The sequence below is a fragment of the Spermophilus citellus genome (assembly GCF_964194105.1).
Source record: "Spermophilus citellus genome assembly, contig: SCAFFOLD_184, whole genome shotgun sequence".
In the NCBI taxonomy this organism is placed as follows: domain Eukaryota; kingdom Metazoa; phylum Chordata; class Mammalia; order Rodentia; family Sciuridae; genus Spermophilus; species Spermophilus citellus.
The window spans coordinates 720,735-731,921 of record NW_027673117.1 but is presented as its reverse complement, the minus strand read 5'-3'; the positions used below and the strand labels follow the sequence as shown (position 1 = coordinate 731,921).

At 32.4% G+C, this 11,187-nt stretch overlaps 1 long non-coding RNA gene across 1 annotated transcript; it reads left to right on the top strand.

Moving 5' to 3' along the window:
* Positions 1-967: 967 nt before the first annotated feature.
* LOC308640079 lies at positions 968-7,210 on the top strand. The gene is made up of 3 exons (XR_014020167.1): positions 968-1,101; positions 4,006-4,084; positions 7,092-7,210. It is a non-coding gene; the product is annotated as an uncharacterized lncRNA (long non-coding RNA).
* The last annotated feature ends 3,977 nt before the right edge of the window (positions 7,211-11,187 follow it).

Sequence of the window (11,187 nt, the reverse complement as noted above, 5' to 3'; positions counted from 1 at the left end):
GGAGTATTTCCAAGCTGTCAGAGAGGCATTTAGGGTGCAAGAGCCTTTCAGAATTTTTTTTCTTAACTGCTTAGTATTCTCTCAATTTCTACTTTGAAATGAGCCAAGTGAGGATACAGTTTCACAGTGAGAGTGGTTTTACAAATCTGGGAATGTTAAACCTGATATGTCAGTTTCCTTATGAACTGAGAGATTAATAGTCTATTCAATTAATTTGCTTTTTTATTTTTATTTTTTGTTATAACTTTGTGCCATGTGATTCAAGTTGACCCAAGTACCTAAGTGTTTTGTAATAGTTTGATAGTTAAAAATTTTATTCTTTTGTTTTAGAAGTGAGTTGTGATGTTGTAAAAGTAATTTTTAAAATACAGTATAGATTTATGGTATATTTAAATAATGAGAAGATAGACAATTTTGGAGATAAACATTCAAATAATTATGTGGACTGTTGAAAGTTTTGATGTGTTGTTAGTGATCTCTTATGTCTTCTGCACACTAAGGTGACCACTGTCATATGAGTATAGTTATTACTTACAATTTTGCTATGCATATCTCAAGTATCATTGATTTGTTTGGTTGTTCTTCTTTTGAATATTCAATAACTAATTGCAACTATTATTTATCCTTTGGAATTATGTTGGATTTTTTTTCCCACTTTTTTTTGCTTCAGTGTTTTGCTTTACATGTGCTGCTGGCTGTGTTTCATTATACCAAAATTATCCACCAATTTTACTGCTTAAAATGAATTATTGGGGCTGGGGATATAGCTCAGTTGGTAGAGTTCTTGCCTTTCATGCAAAAAGCCTTGGGTTCAGTCCTGGGCACCACAAAAAATGTATCTTATTGAATGGTTGACATCACTACCATTTGTGAAAGCCACCTCTTTTAACTCTCATTAAAATTTGTATGAAATTAAATACTATGTCATTAATCATATGGTTTATGTGATATGTATTTCTTCATTTTTATTTCAGGAACCATTGACATTAAGGGATGTGGTCATTGAATTTTCGGAAGAGGAATGGAAATTCCTGGACCCTTCTCAGCAGACTTTATATGGAGATGTGATGTTAGAGATCTGTAAAAACCTACTCTTTATTGGTGAGCCTAAATTTCATTCAGAATTTTTAATTAAAAACCAATATTTATTTTTTGAACTTTATAGAGTATCTTATGGTAGCTTCTATTCTGCATTAAAAAGTTTGCTTCTTGTTTTTAGTACAAAGATTGGGCATTTGTTTATGTAGAAAAGAAAATGTTAAAGATTTTTTTTCTTTTTAGGTGTAACTTATATTTTCTAAGTAGGGATTACAATGTAGAGAATGAAAATGGTTTCAAAGTATTTTAGTGTTTTTGTCTAGAAAAAAATGTTTGAGAAAATAATTTTGTAGACTCTTATAGGATATTTTCTCTTTCTTTTTTTCCTAATGAGGGTAACATTAAAAAGACTTCTTTAGTTACCAAGAAAATAACAAAATGTGACATATTCCATCAAAAAAATATTGATGTCTCTATGTAATCTTTGGTCACCACTTGGTCTCCAATGAAATAACCTTGGGATTTGAAGAGAGAAGTGACAGTAGACATATCAAATTAGGTAGAAATCAATGAAGCAAAGAATACAGATAAGAGGTCCAAAATTAAAGAGGAATTCACATTTTAAAATGTTAATTGATAAGCTAAAATCTGACAGTGTTTTTTCAAACCTTGGTTTGTTTCAGTTGCAATCATTAAAGAGCATTTCATACTCTCTGTTTACCATGCATATCAATTATTTAAGCTCCTTCTTGTTCTTCAGTGATCTCCCTACATTTCAATTAAAAAAAATATTGTAGGAAAATCAAAAGAAGAGGGGCTGGGCATGTGGCTCAAGTGGTAGCTCAGTTTCCTGGCAGGCATTCAGCCTGGGTTTGATCCTCAGCACCACATACAAACAAAGATGTTGTGTCCACCGAAAAAAAAATATTAAAATTCTCTCTCTCTCTCTCTCTCTCTCTCTCTCTCTCTCTCCCTCTCTCTCCCTCTCTCCCCACACGCACACACTCTCTCTCTCTCTCTCTTTTAAAAAAAAAAGAAAATCAAAAGAATACACAGATAAGTGACAGGAAATGTGGCATAGTGACAGAGAGGCCAAACTGCCAAGCTTTATTTATATCAACAGGTTAATTTAGGTCATTGGCATCACTAGTACATACTGTTCACTTTATTACTAGGCAGATTACAAATTTAGCAACATTATGCAGCTTATTTATCAGTTATATACTAAGTTGCAATGTGCAGTGTTAGGAGTTTGTGTAGCTCTCAAGAAAGTCTATTGTATAAACTTACTGTTTTATGGACAGATTTAGACTCAGTGAACCATTGTGCTTGTCTAAAAAGAGAGTTTCTTTATTCCAAGGAGTTGTGTGCCAGAGATTATGTTTCAGGCTGATAATACTCTGGTGCAGAGCCTTTTCAAGCAGGGCACTGCCATAGCAGATTTACATTACACATGTATTTAATTACTTGACTAGTTCCTAGGGAAAATTGCAGGGCATTCTAAGGCGGGGAAACAAAGTCTTGTCACCCCTACAAATTATTCCACAATGACTGTGAGGATATGTATAACCTGGCATTTATTTGCATTTGGAGGCTCCCTAGAAAATCTGCTCATTTCTAAATATCTCTAGGCAAACCATTGTAAGATTAATATTACAGGAGGGTTTCTTTAATATAATTTAAATATTTATTCATTCAAATTTTTCTCATCAGAACTTTATATGAATGCTTATATTGAATATTCTGTAAGGTTTTTCTGCCATGTAATGAATAGCAGTATTTCACAATACCTGCTCCTAGTGGTTCTGTAAGTATAGCTGATCAATGTGGTTTAAAGAAGAATTTTCAGGGCTGGGGCTGTAGTTTAGTGGCAGAGGGCTGGCCTCACACATGTGAGGTATTGTGTTTTATCTTTAGCACTACATAAAAATAAATGGATGAAATAAATGCATTCTATCCATCTATGGCTACAAAAATTAAAAGAAAGATTTCTATTGTAATACAATTATTCATAATATTGTAGGTAACATTTCTCTAATTCTTGTGTCTTTTTTGACTCTCACTCTTTAGAGAGCTTCAGTGTTGTTCATTATGTTTTCTCACATTAGTGATACTGTTTTTGTTTTTATATCTATATGTAATAATTGAATAGAAATTATCATGACTTGTCACTTTAGGACAACATTAGATAAAATTAAACTGCATGTGACCCATATGCCAATTTTCAATCAAGTTTTCCATGCTTTTACTTACAAGTACAAATAATACCCCTGTTTTATATATGATTGTATATTGCCTTGATTATTTACTCTGCTTTTGTGCTTAATCATGTAATGTATCTAAAGTTTGTTTCAAAATCTGTTCAATTAGATCATTATAGTCATTTTGGAAAATATTTGGAAGTTACAAAGTAAACAAAAAAAGGTGATGTGCAATGATATATAAATTTAATTCCATATAACTGGAAAGCTGAGACAGTGGAATGCCAGTTTAAAATAAATTTCAGCATCTTTTTCATAAACTGTCTTTAAAAAAAAAAGTATATAGATATAGATATAGAAATAGAGAAATGCCTGTGGATCTAGTTTGGTGATAGAATACCCCTGTGTTCTCTTATGAAATAATCCCCCCAAAGATAAAAATATAAATAAACAAATAAGAGATATTCATTTCCTGAAACATTTGAGTCACAGGTGGATTCTGAATATGTTGAAGTGAAAGACTATGATTTGACATTGTTGTAGTAATATTAGTCAGTTTGCATTTTGTCCTCATCTGTGGTGCTATAATTTCTTAAGATAATTTTCAAAATTCTCAAAGCTTTTGTCATCATGTTGTAGTAAATTCTATATATTTCACCTTGAATCATACTGTTCTTTGGCTATTCCCCCCCACTTTGATAAAGTTTTATATAATTGCAGAGTTATTCACCATAGTAAGTGAAATAACTTTCTATTATTTTTTTAGGTATGTCTTCTAATCAAAACCAAGAATTTTCAGGAGAGCAAGAAATACAATATTTTTTGCAAAACTTGAAAAAGCAAAGGTATGGAAAGCAGGGCAGTTAATACTTCTTTTTAAACAAGAAATTGAAATTGAAAGAGAGGGAAGTTCAGAAAATTTGTCTAATGAATGAAAAAAAAAACATGAAAATTATTTATTCAAAAAATTACAAGTTCATCAGGTTATATTATTACAAAAATCTCAGAAGAGTGACTGCTCATCTAGTGCCATTAAGTTTTTCTTTCATTAAAACTTTAAATTACACTATTGTAATTGTAAAATTTTTACTACTCAGTATTTTTTTGTAAAACCACTTGCAATACACAATATTTTAAATTGCAAAAACATGTGTCAAATTATATTTACACAATGTTTACAAGGCATTATTAAGCTGTATCTTAAAAATACCTTTAGGATAATAAAGACTCAGCCAGTTTGCTCAGCTTTAGAAATAGGATTAAAATAGAAATAGGCATTTTAATGAAAAAAAAACTCAAAAGTTATAAAATGCTTATAATCAGTTATGTTTTTAAAACTTTTAATAATCTCTACATAAGCGCAGGTTAGATAAAAGTGTACAAATCATTAATTTAAAGTTGCAGCATTCTAATCTGTCTTTTTTATAAAGTAATAAAAAGAGATTTTCTACACAGTATAGACAAATTGTCTAATTTAAACACATGCATACTATTTCTACTTAAAAGAAATACATGCAGATTAAGGAAACGCTGAAACAAGCCTTAGTAAGACATTTCTGTTGAAAAGAACAATTCAATAATTAAATGTGCTTACAGTGAAAGTTTGGTAGGTATTGCTTTAAATGCAATAATAATTAAGCAAAAAAAAAAAAAAGAAGAAGAGAAGCAGTTGAATCTTTCTAAAACACATCAAATAAGCATACAGCTCATCTGTCATGTATGACAATCCAAACACAGGAAAGTCCCAGCAACTTTTAGCACAGTCTCCCAGAAAGCCCACAGCCCAAATGGCTTGCAGGAATCACACCCCAAAAGCAGACATGAGGGTCTTGTGAGAATTGTGAAAGGCTTCTGACACTTTTCTGGGATCTTACTAAGAGGTATAAAACAAGCCTGAGATAGAAGTAGTAGGGATGGTGTGGGGCAAATGAAGAACAATGAAGGGCTTAAGCTAATAATTGTATAACCCTTTGAGAAAAGTAAAGCAGCCACAGTGGTGATTTAAGACAACCTTTGAATCAGGAATGGCTTTGAATCAGGAATGGCTTACCATTAAACTTCTCCTCTGTAAGAAAAAAAAAAGATTTATGTCTTTGTCATTTCATGATTCTGTCTACCATTGCAGAAGCCCACTTTTGTAGAACCTTCTCCCTGAAACTTGATAGTTTGAGTCAAAGGTGCTTGTAAATGTTTATTTATAATTTTAATTCAAATTGAAGCAGTCTTTGTGTAGTTACCAATGTATTTATGGCTCATAAGTTAGCATAATTACTCCATGTCATGGGACATCAAGCATCCCTCCTGAGTAATTTCTTTTTTGGAAGGTGATGAGCCATCTGAAAAAAAAAAAAATAAATATCTGAAATAATTAGTAAAGGAATATAAGACCAGGCAAGTACTTATGTTAAAAGCGGTAAAACATCTTATAGATTCTCTAGACCTCATAAGTTCTGAAAATCAATTGCTAGATAATTTTTCCAGTTCTTTATTTAAGGGAGTGTGCATCAAAGTAGGAATAAGATTTCAAAAGTAAGAGTCTTTCTTGAGACAGGTTGATTGGCATTCTGTTATGTCTCACCCGTCTCTGTGATGCTAAGTGACTATATGGCTCCAATGGATGATACCATCTCCAGTGCCATGCTTAATTTAGACAAAACTAGGTAGTATATAACATGTACTGAATAGTCCCAAACCAGCTGGATTTCAACTGTGAGTTCCCAGATACCAGACATTTTCCCCTAAAGGCTTCCATGCTTTTTTAAAAATTTCATGCACAGTTTATAGATATCTTTCAGCAGCTCCATCTGACATGCACTGCTTCATCTTTCATATCAACAGGGATTTTGACAAGACTCCAAGTGAATATCCCAAAAGATCTATGCCTTTTTTTTGGTTTTGGGTGGAATGAGAAAAACTTTCCAAATGTGAGAAACAGAGACTTCCTGGATCCTATACATGTCCCTAATGAACTAAATTCTGTTGCCATTAGATTTTTCTGAGGCCCTAGGACTACTTACCTGTGCATCTCAAGAAATATGTTTTCAACAAATCAAAAGTATTCTCTAACTTATTTCAGTGAGCTAGTTACATAGAAAGAATTTTAAAAACACCCTCAGTGATAGATATTTTTGCTGGAAAGTTGAGCAGCCAAGCTCAGATGAAGTTTGCTCTTTGGCTTAATGAAGAATGCTCTGGCACATCAGGGCAATAATATGTCCAGTGCCTGCAGGATTCCCCACAAATTAAAACTAGACAATAGTGTGTTGGAGGAAAGGTGGAAGTGTAGGAATGTGGGGCATTGGCTAAGCTGGAGAGAGACAACAACACATATGGCAGTCACATTTCAGGACCTGTGTGTGCTTTTAAACATTTTTGAACAGCATTTGTAATTATACTGTTCCTCTAAAAAATGAAAAATTTGCAATGGAGTCTATTTCATGCTTTAGTTAGTCACTGGAATAATTTAAAATTCACCATTGAGTAAATATACACAAATATTTCTTTAGACAAGATAGAAGAAAAAGAAGGAGAAGAAGAAATTTCTGAGTTTTAGTAGTCTCTCTGACTGTTACTTTACAAAAATGATGAAATGAACAATTTCTCCTTGTGGCAATGCATGGAATTATAATGGATGTGGGAGTATTTGTACTTACCTAATATTGCTTAATTTAAAAGTAGAAAGAATTTTAAAAACACCCTCAGTGATACTCAGAGAGACATATATTTATGATAAATCTTTTAGGACCTGTACACAGTCTCTACCCTAGGTAATTCGCAGCATAATAGATTTGGTGTAAAACAATGTAAATTCTGTGAAACTCATTAAAATTTTCTTCTTTTTTTAAATCCTAGAAATCACCCATGTGATCGTTTAATAGAGCTTTACAATGAGAAAAGTGAAAAAGTTTTTAATCCATACCCAAAATTTATTTATCCAAGCTTTTACAATCAAGAGACAAATTACAGCTATATGGTATGTGAAATCATTTTTAATAAAACTACAAGTATTTCTGAACTCCAGAGAATTAATATTGGTGGGAAGCTCCACAAGTTAAAAACATATGTAAAAGCATTTAAAAAGTCCTCAATTCTTTATCAGAGCTGTGATAAATCCTCCATAAATAAAGAATGTGAAAAATATTTCACTCAAATTCTATGTGTTACTAAAAACAATAGGCTTTACAATGGAGATAAACCTTACAAATTGAAGAAATGTGAAAATGTATTTAAGTGTTGCTCAAACCTCTTTAAACACTACAGTAATCATACTGGAAAGAAAATCTGGAAATGTAAAGAAAGTGTCAAAGCTTTTAATAAAAAATCACACCTTCCTGAACACCAGAAAATTCATACTGGAGAAAAGCCATACAAATGTAAAGAATGTGAAAAAGCTTTTAATCAAAAATCACACCTACTGAACACCAGAGAGTTCATACTGGAGAAAAGCCATACAAATGTAAAGAATGTGGCAAAGCTTTTAATCAAAAATCATGCCTTACTCAACATCAGAGAATTCATACTGGAGAAAAGCCATACAAATGTGAAGAATGTGGCAAATCTCACTAAGATGCTTAAGCTTATCTTAATTTTGCAATATTTCTTTTTCTTCCAAGTAGCTGGTATTACAATCACCAACCATTATGTACACTGTATAAATTTCTTTCTTGTAAAAACTATGGCATATCTTATATTTTTTCTTTTATATTAAGGTATATTTTACCAGTGAATGATTTATTAACTAATACCAGGAAATGATACAATGGCATTTTTATTATGCAGATACTGCATTGTTTAAGCAGTTTTTTTGGAAAGTTTATCTTTTTTTTTTTCCTTTATGGTAGTTCTGTTTCTGTGTTATATCATTTTCTAAATGGCCAGAGTCTTCTGAAGTATTCTGTCTTTAGTTCCACAGGGCTAATAACTCACCTCATCATGATATCTATATTGATTGCTATAATGTTAAATCCAATAGTCATATGTAGCACAATGTTTTCATTAATGATGGACTTTATGTACTCTAATGGCTAAATTATAACCTAGGTGTGTAGTGGTATATACCATGTAGAATTAAGTAAGTACCCTGCATCATTAGTAAAATAACAGAATCACCTTATGGTGCATTTTCTATAATGTATCCACATAATTAAATGAGGCATCATTATACATACCATACATTTTACAAGTATATAATATATAAATAAAAATTTTACTTATAAAATTTACCAGAGATCTTTTAATTTTAGTTGTGTTCTCAATGCAACATTTGGAATTACTGATACTTTCTATGCTATATTCACTGTTAATATGTTCAAGTATTACTCCTTTGTTAGTATTTTCCCTATACACTCTACCTATAAAAATTGCCTTTCTCAAAATATTGAGACTGATATTTAGTGAATGAATTCTTAATTTTATTTTGAATTAATCATTTAATAGTGTAATTTCAGGTACCCTAATTTTTTGTCTCCCTTATGCTCTTCCCCACCAACTTTTATGAAATTAATTTGATTATATTTAACAATGCAAATACTTGATCAGCATCACACTCTACCGATCAATGAATTATTACAAATGGAACATTACTATGTGACTACTATTTCTATTAAGAAATAGAACATTATTGATGCTACGTAGAACAGCTTCGTGTCCTCTTGCTTTCACTATACACTCCAGTCACCCTAGTGGTAACTTCAACTTTTTTGTTTCAACTAGTTATTTTAAAGTATTGTTCTTTAAACAAACAAACAAACAAAAAACAATTGGGACCATTTATTTATTTTGTTAATTGTACAAGAATTGAGTAAAATATGTATCTCATTGTGTAGGAAACAAAATCTTACACCAATTATGCCTGAAGTTTTTTGGTGGAGCAAATAGGAGGGTGATCCAGGAGTCAAAAAAAGAGGGGTAGCTCAAAATATCAGGGATGGAGCATGAAGAGTTCAGTTATGAGAGGTTACCTGAGTATAAGGATTGTGGGATGGTTTGAAGAAGAAGAAAAAAAAAAAGATTAGGTATGAGTTACTGGAGACAATCTGAGGGAGCTCAGATGGAACAGGTTCAGAAGTAGAGGACCAGCAGATTTAAATTGGATGAGCAGTGCCTGGAGAGGGATAAATTCGAAGTCTTTAAAGAAAATGAGAGTGACATTTCTGGTAAAGCTCTAAGAGTAGGAAGCCAGGTGTGTGGCATACTTGTTTGATTACAGCATTCTGGTTTTTAGGAATGTCCAAATATGAGGCCACTGGGGTAAGTATCCTGCTGCCACAATATTTCCTGTCTTCTTACCCATGGGATCAGCCTCTTTTCTCATCTAATACACAGTTAGCAGTTTCTTCATCCTCCTTAGATCCATTCTTTTATTCCTTCACCTTTCTTCTACTTGTTCCAATTTGCTTTTTCTTTCATTGTGTCCACATTCAGATCCTTGATTCTCAAGGATGCCACATACCTTATGCTTTACTCTGACATTGTTGTGGGACTGGGCATGGGCTCATGGGAATCTTGATAACCAGGGCTCTGACTTAGACAGTGAAAGATGGCTGCAGAAGCAGTGTATTTCCATGATGAAAACAGCAGTGGCAGAAACCTGTTGGAAAATTCACAATATTTTGGTGTCCAAGAGTAGAACTGATGACTCATTGAGGTATACCTATGTAGGCAGTACCAAATCAATTTTCCACAAGGCTTGTAATTTCAGTTATTTTTTTTTTGCCTTTCTATTTCATGTTCTCCTTCCTGATTGATATGCAATAGTGAATTTGCTTTTTGTAAACTTGTCTCTATAGTCATGATTTATACACCTTTTTTTTAAATTTACATAATGATTTAATATTTCCTCTTTAATTAAGTGAATTTAGAAATATTTTGACTGTAACATACTCTTTTGGTATGCCTTCTTTTCCTCACAAATATAAACCACTTTCATTCTGTCATATCAACTTTTTGCTACATATGTACTTTGCAAGTGTTTTCTCTCACTTTATATTTTATCTTGGATACCTGAGTGTTCCTTATCTACAATATTCAAATTTGGCCTTCACATACATAAATCCATGAAAATAAACAGGAAAGGGTCTTAAAAATTGAGTAATATAGGTCACTGATATAGTTTCTCTTTTCCCAGTATTCAAATAAGTACCATGCACATTCATTTTAAGAGGATTACCAAGGACAGGCAGAAAGTATACATAGAGTATTAGATGGAATAATCCAAAGCTCCATGTAATTGAGTGGGTTTACAGGGTTTCAAGAAAAAATAAGTAAATCTTCCACTCTGTACACAGCTATGTCCTCTGCTCTGCATCTGGAGACAGTGTAAGATGTCACATTTTAATCTGTCATAGTCAGTTTTGTGCATAATTAACCTGTCTTGCTACTTTCTCCTGGATCAGTGTCCCCTCTCTTCCTTCATCCACTGTGCATGAAATTTTATTTTTTGTGATTCTGTCAAATACTCTGTGCAAGAATAAAAACAAGCTCAATGGAGGATCTAACATCTATGTTGCTATAGTTCTGATTCTATGAGGCTTGAATGTTGTAACTTGTTATGACAGCACAATTCTCTCTCTCTCTCTCTCTCTCTCTCTCTCTCTCTCTCTGTGTGTGTGTGTGTGTGTGTGTGTGTGTGTGTTTGTGTAGTCTCTCTTTATTCTTTTGAAGGCTGTATCACTACTAGGAGAACGGAAACATTAGTAACCACAGAAAAAATACAATAGCCATTAAAAGCTGGAATGATTTTCTTCCAGAGTTTCTGAAGGAGTGTGTCTTTGCTAAAATTTGTTATTAATCCTCTGTCTTGATAATAAAAACATCCATAATTATAAAAAATGAGGTTTTTTTTATTATTTTAAGCTGTTATATTTGTGATTATTTCCTTTAGTAGCAATAGGAATCTAGGGACTTTTTTTTGCAAGTTTAATTGACAATGTAACCAAACTGAATTCTC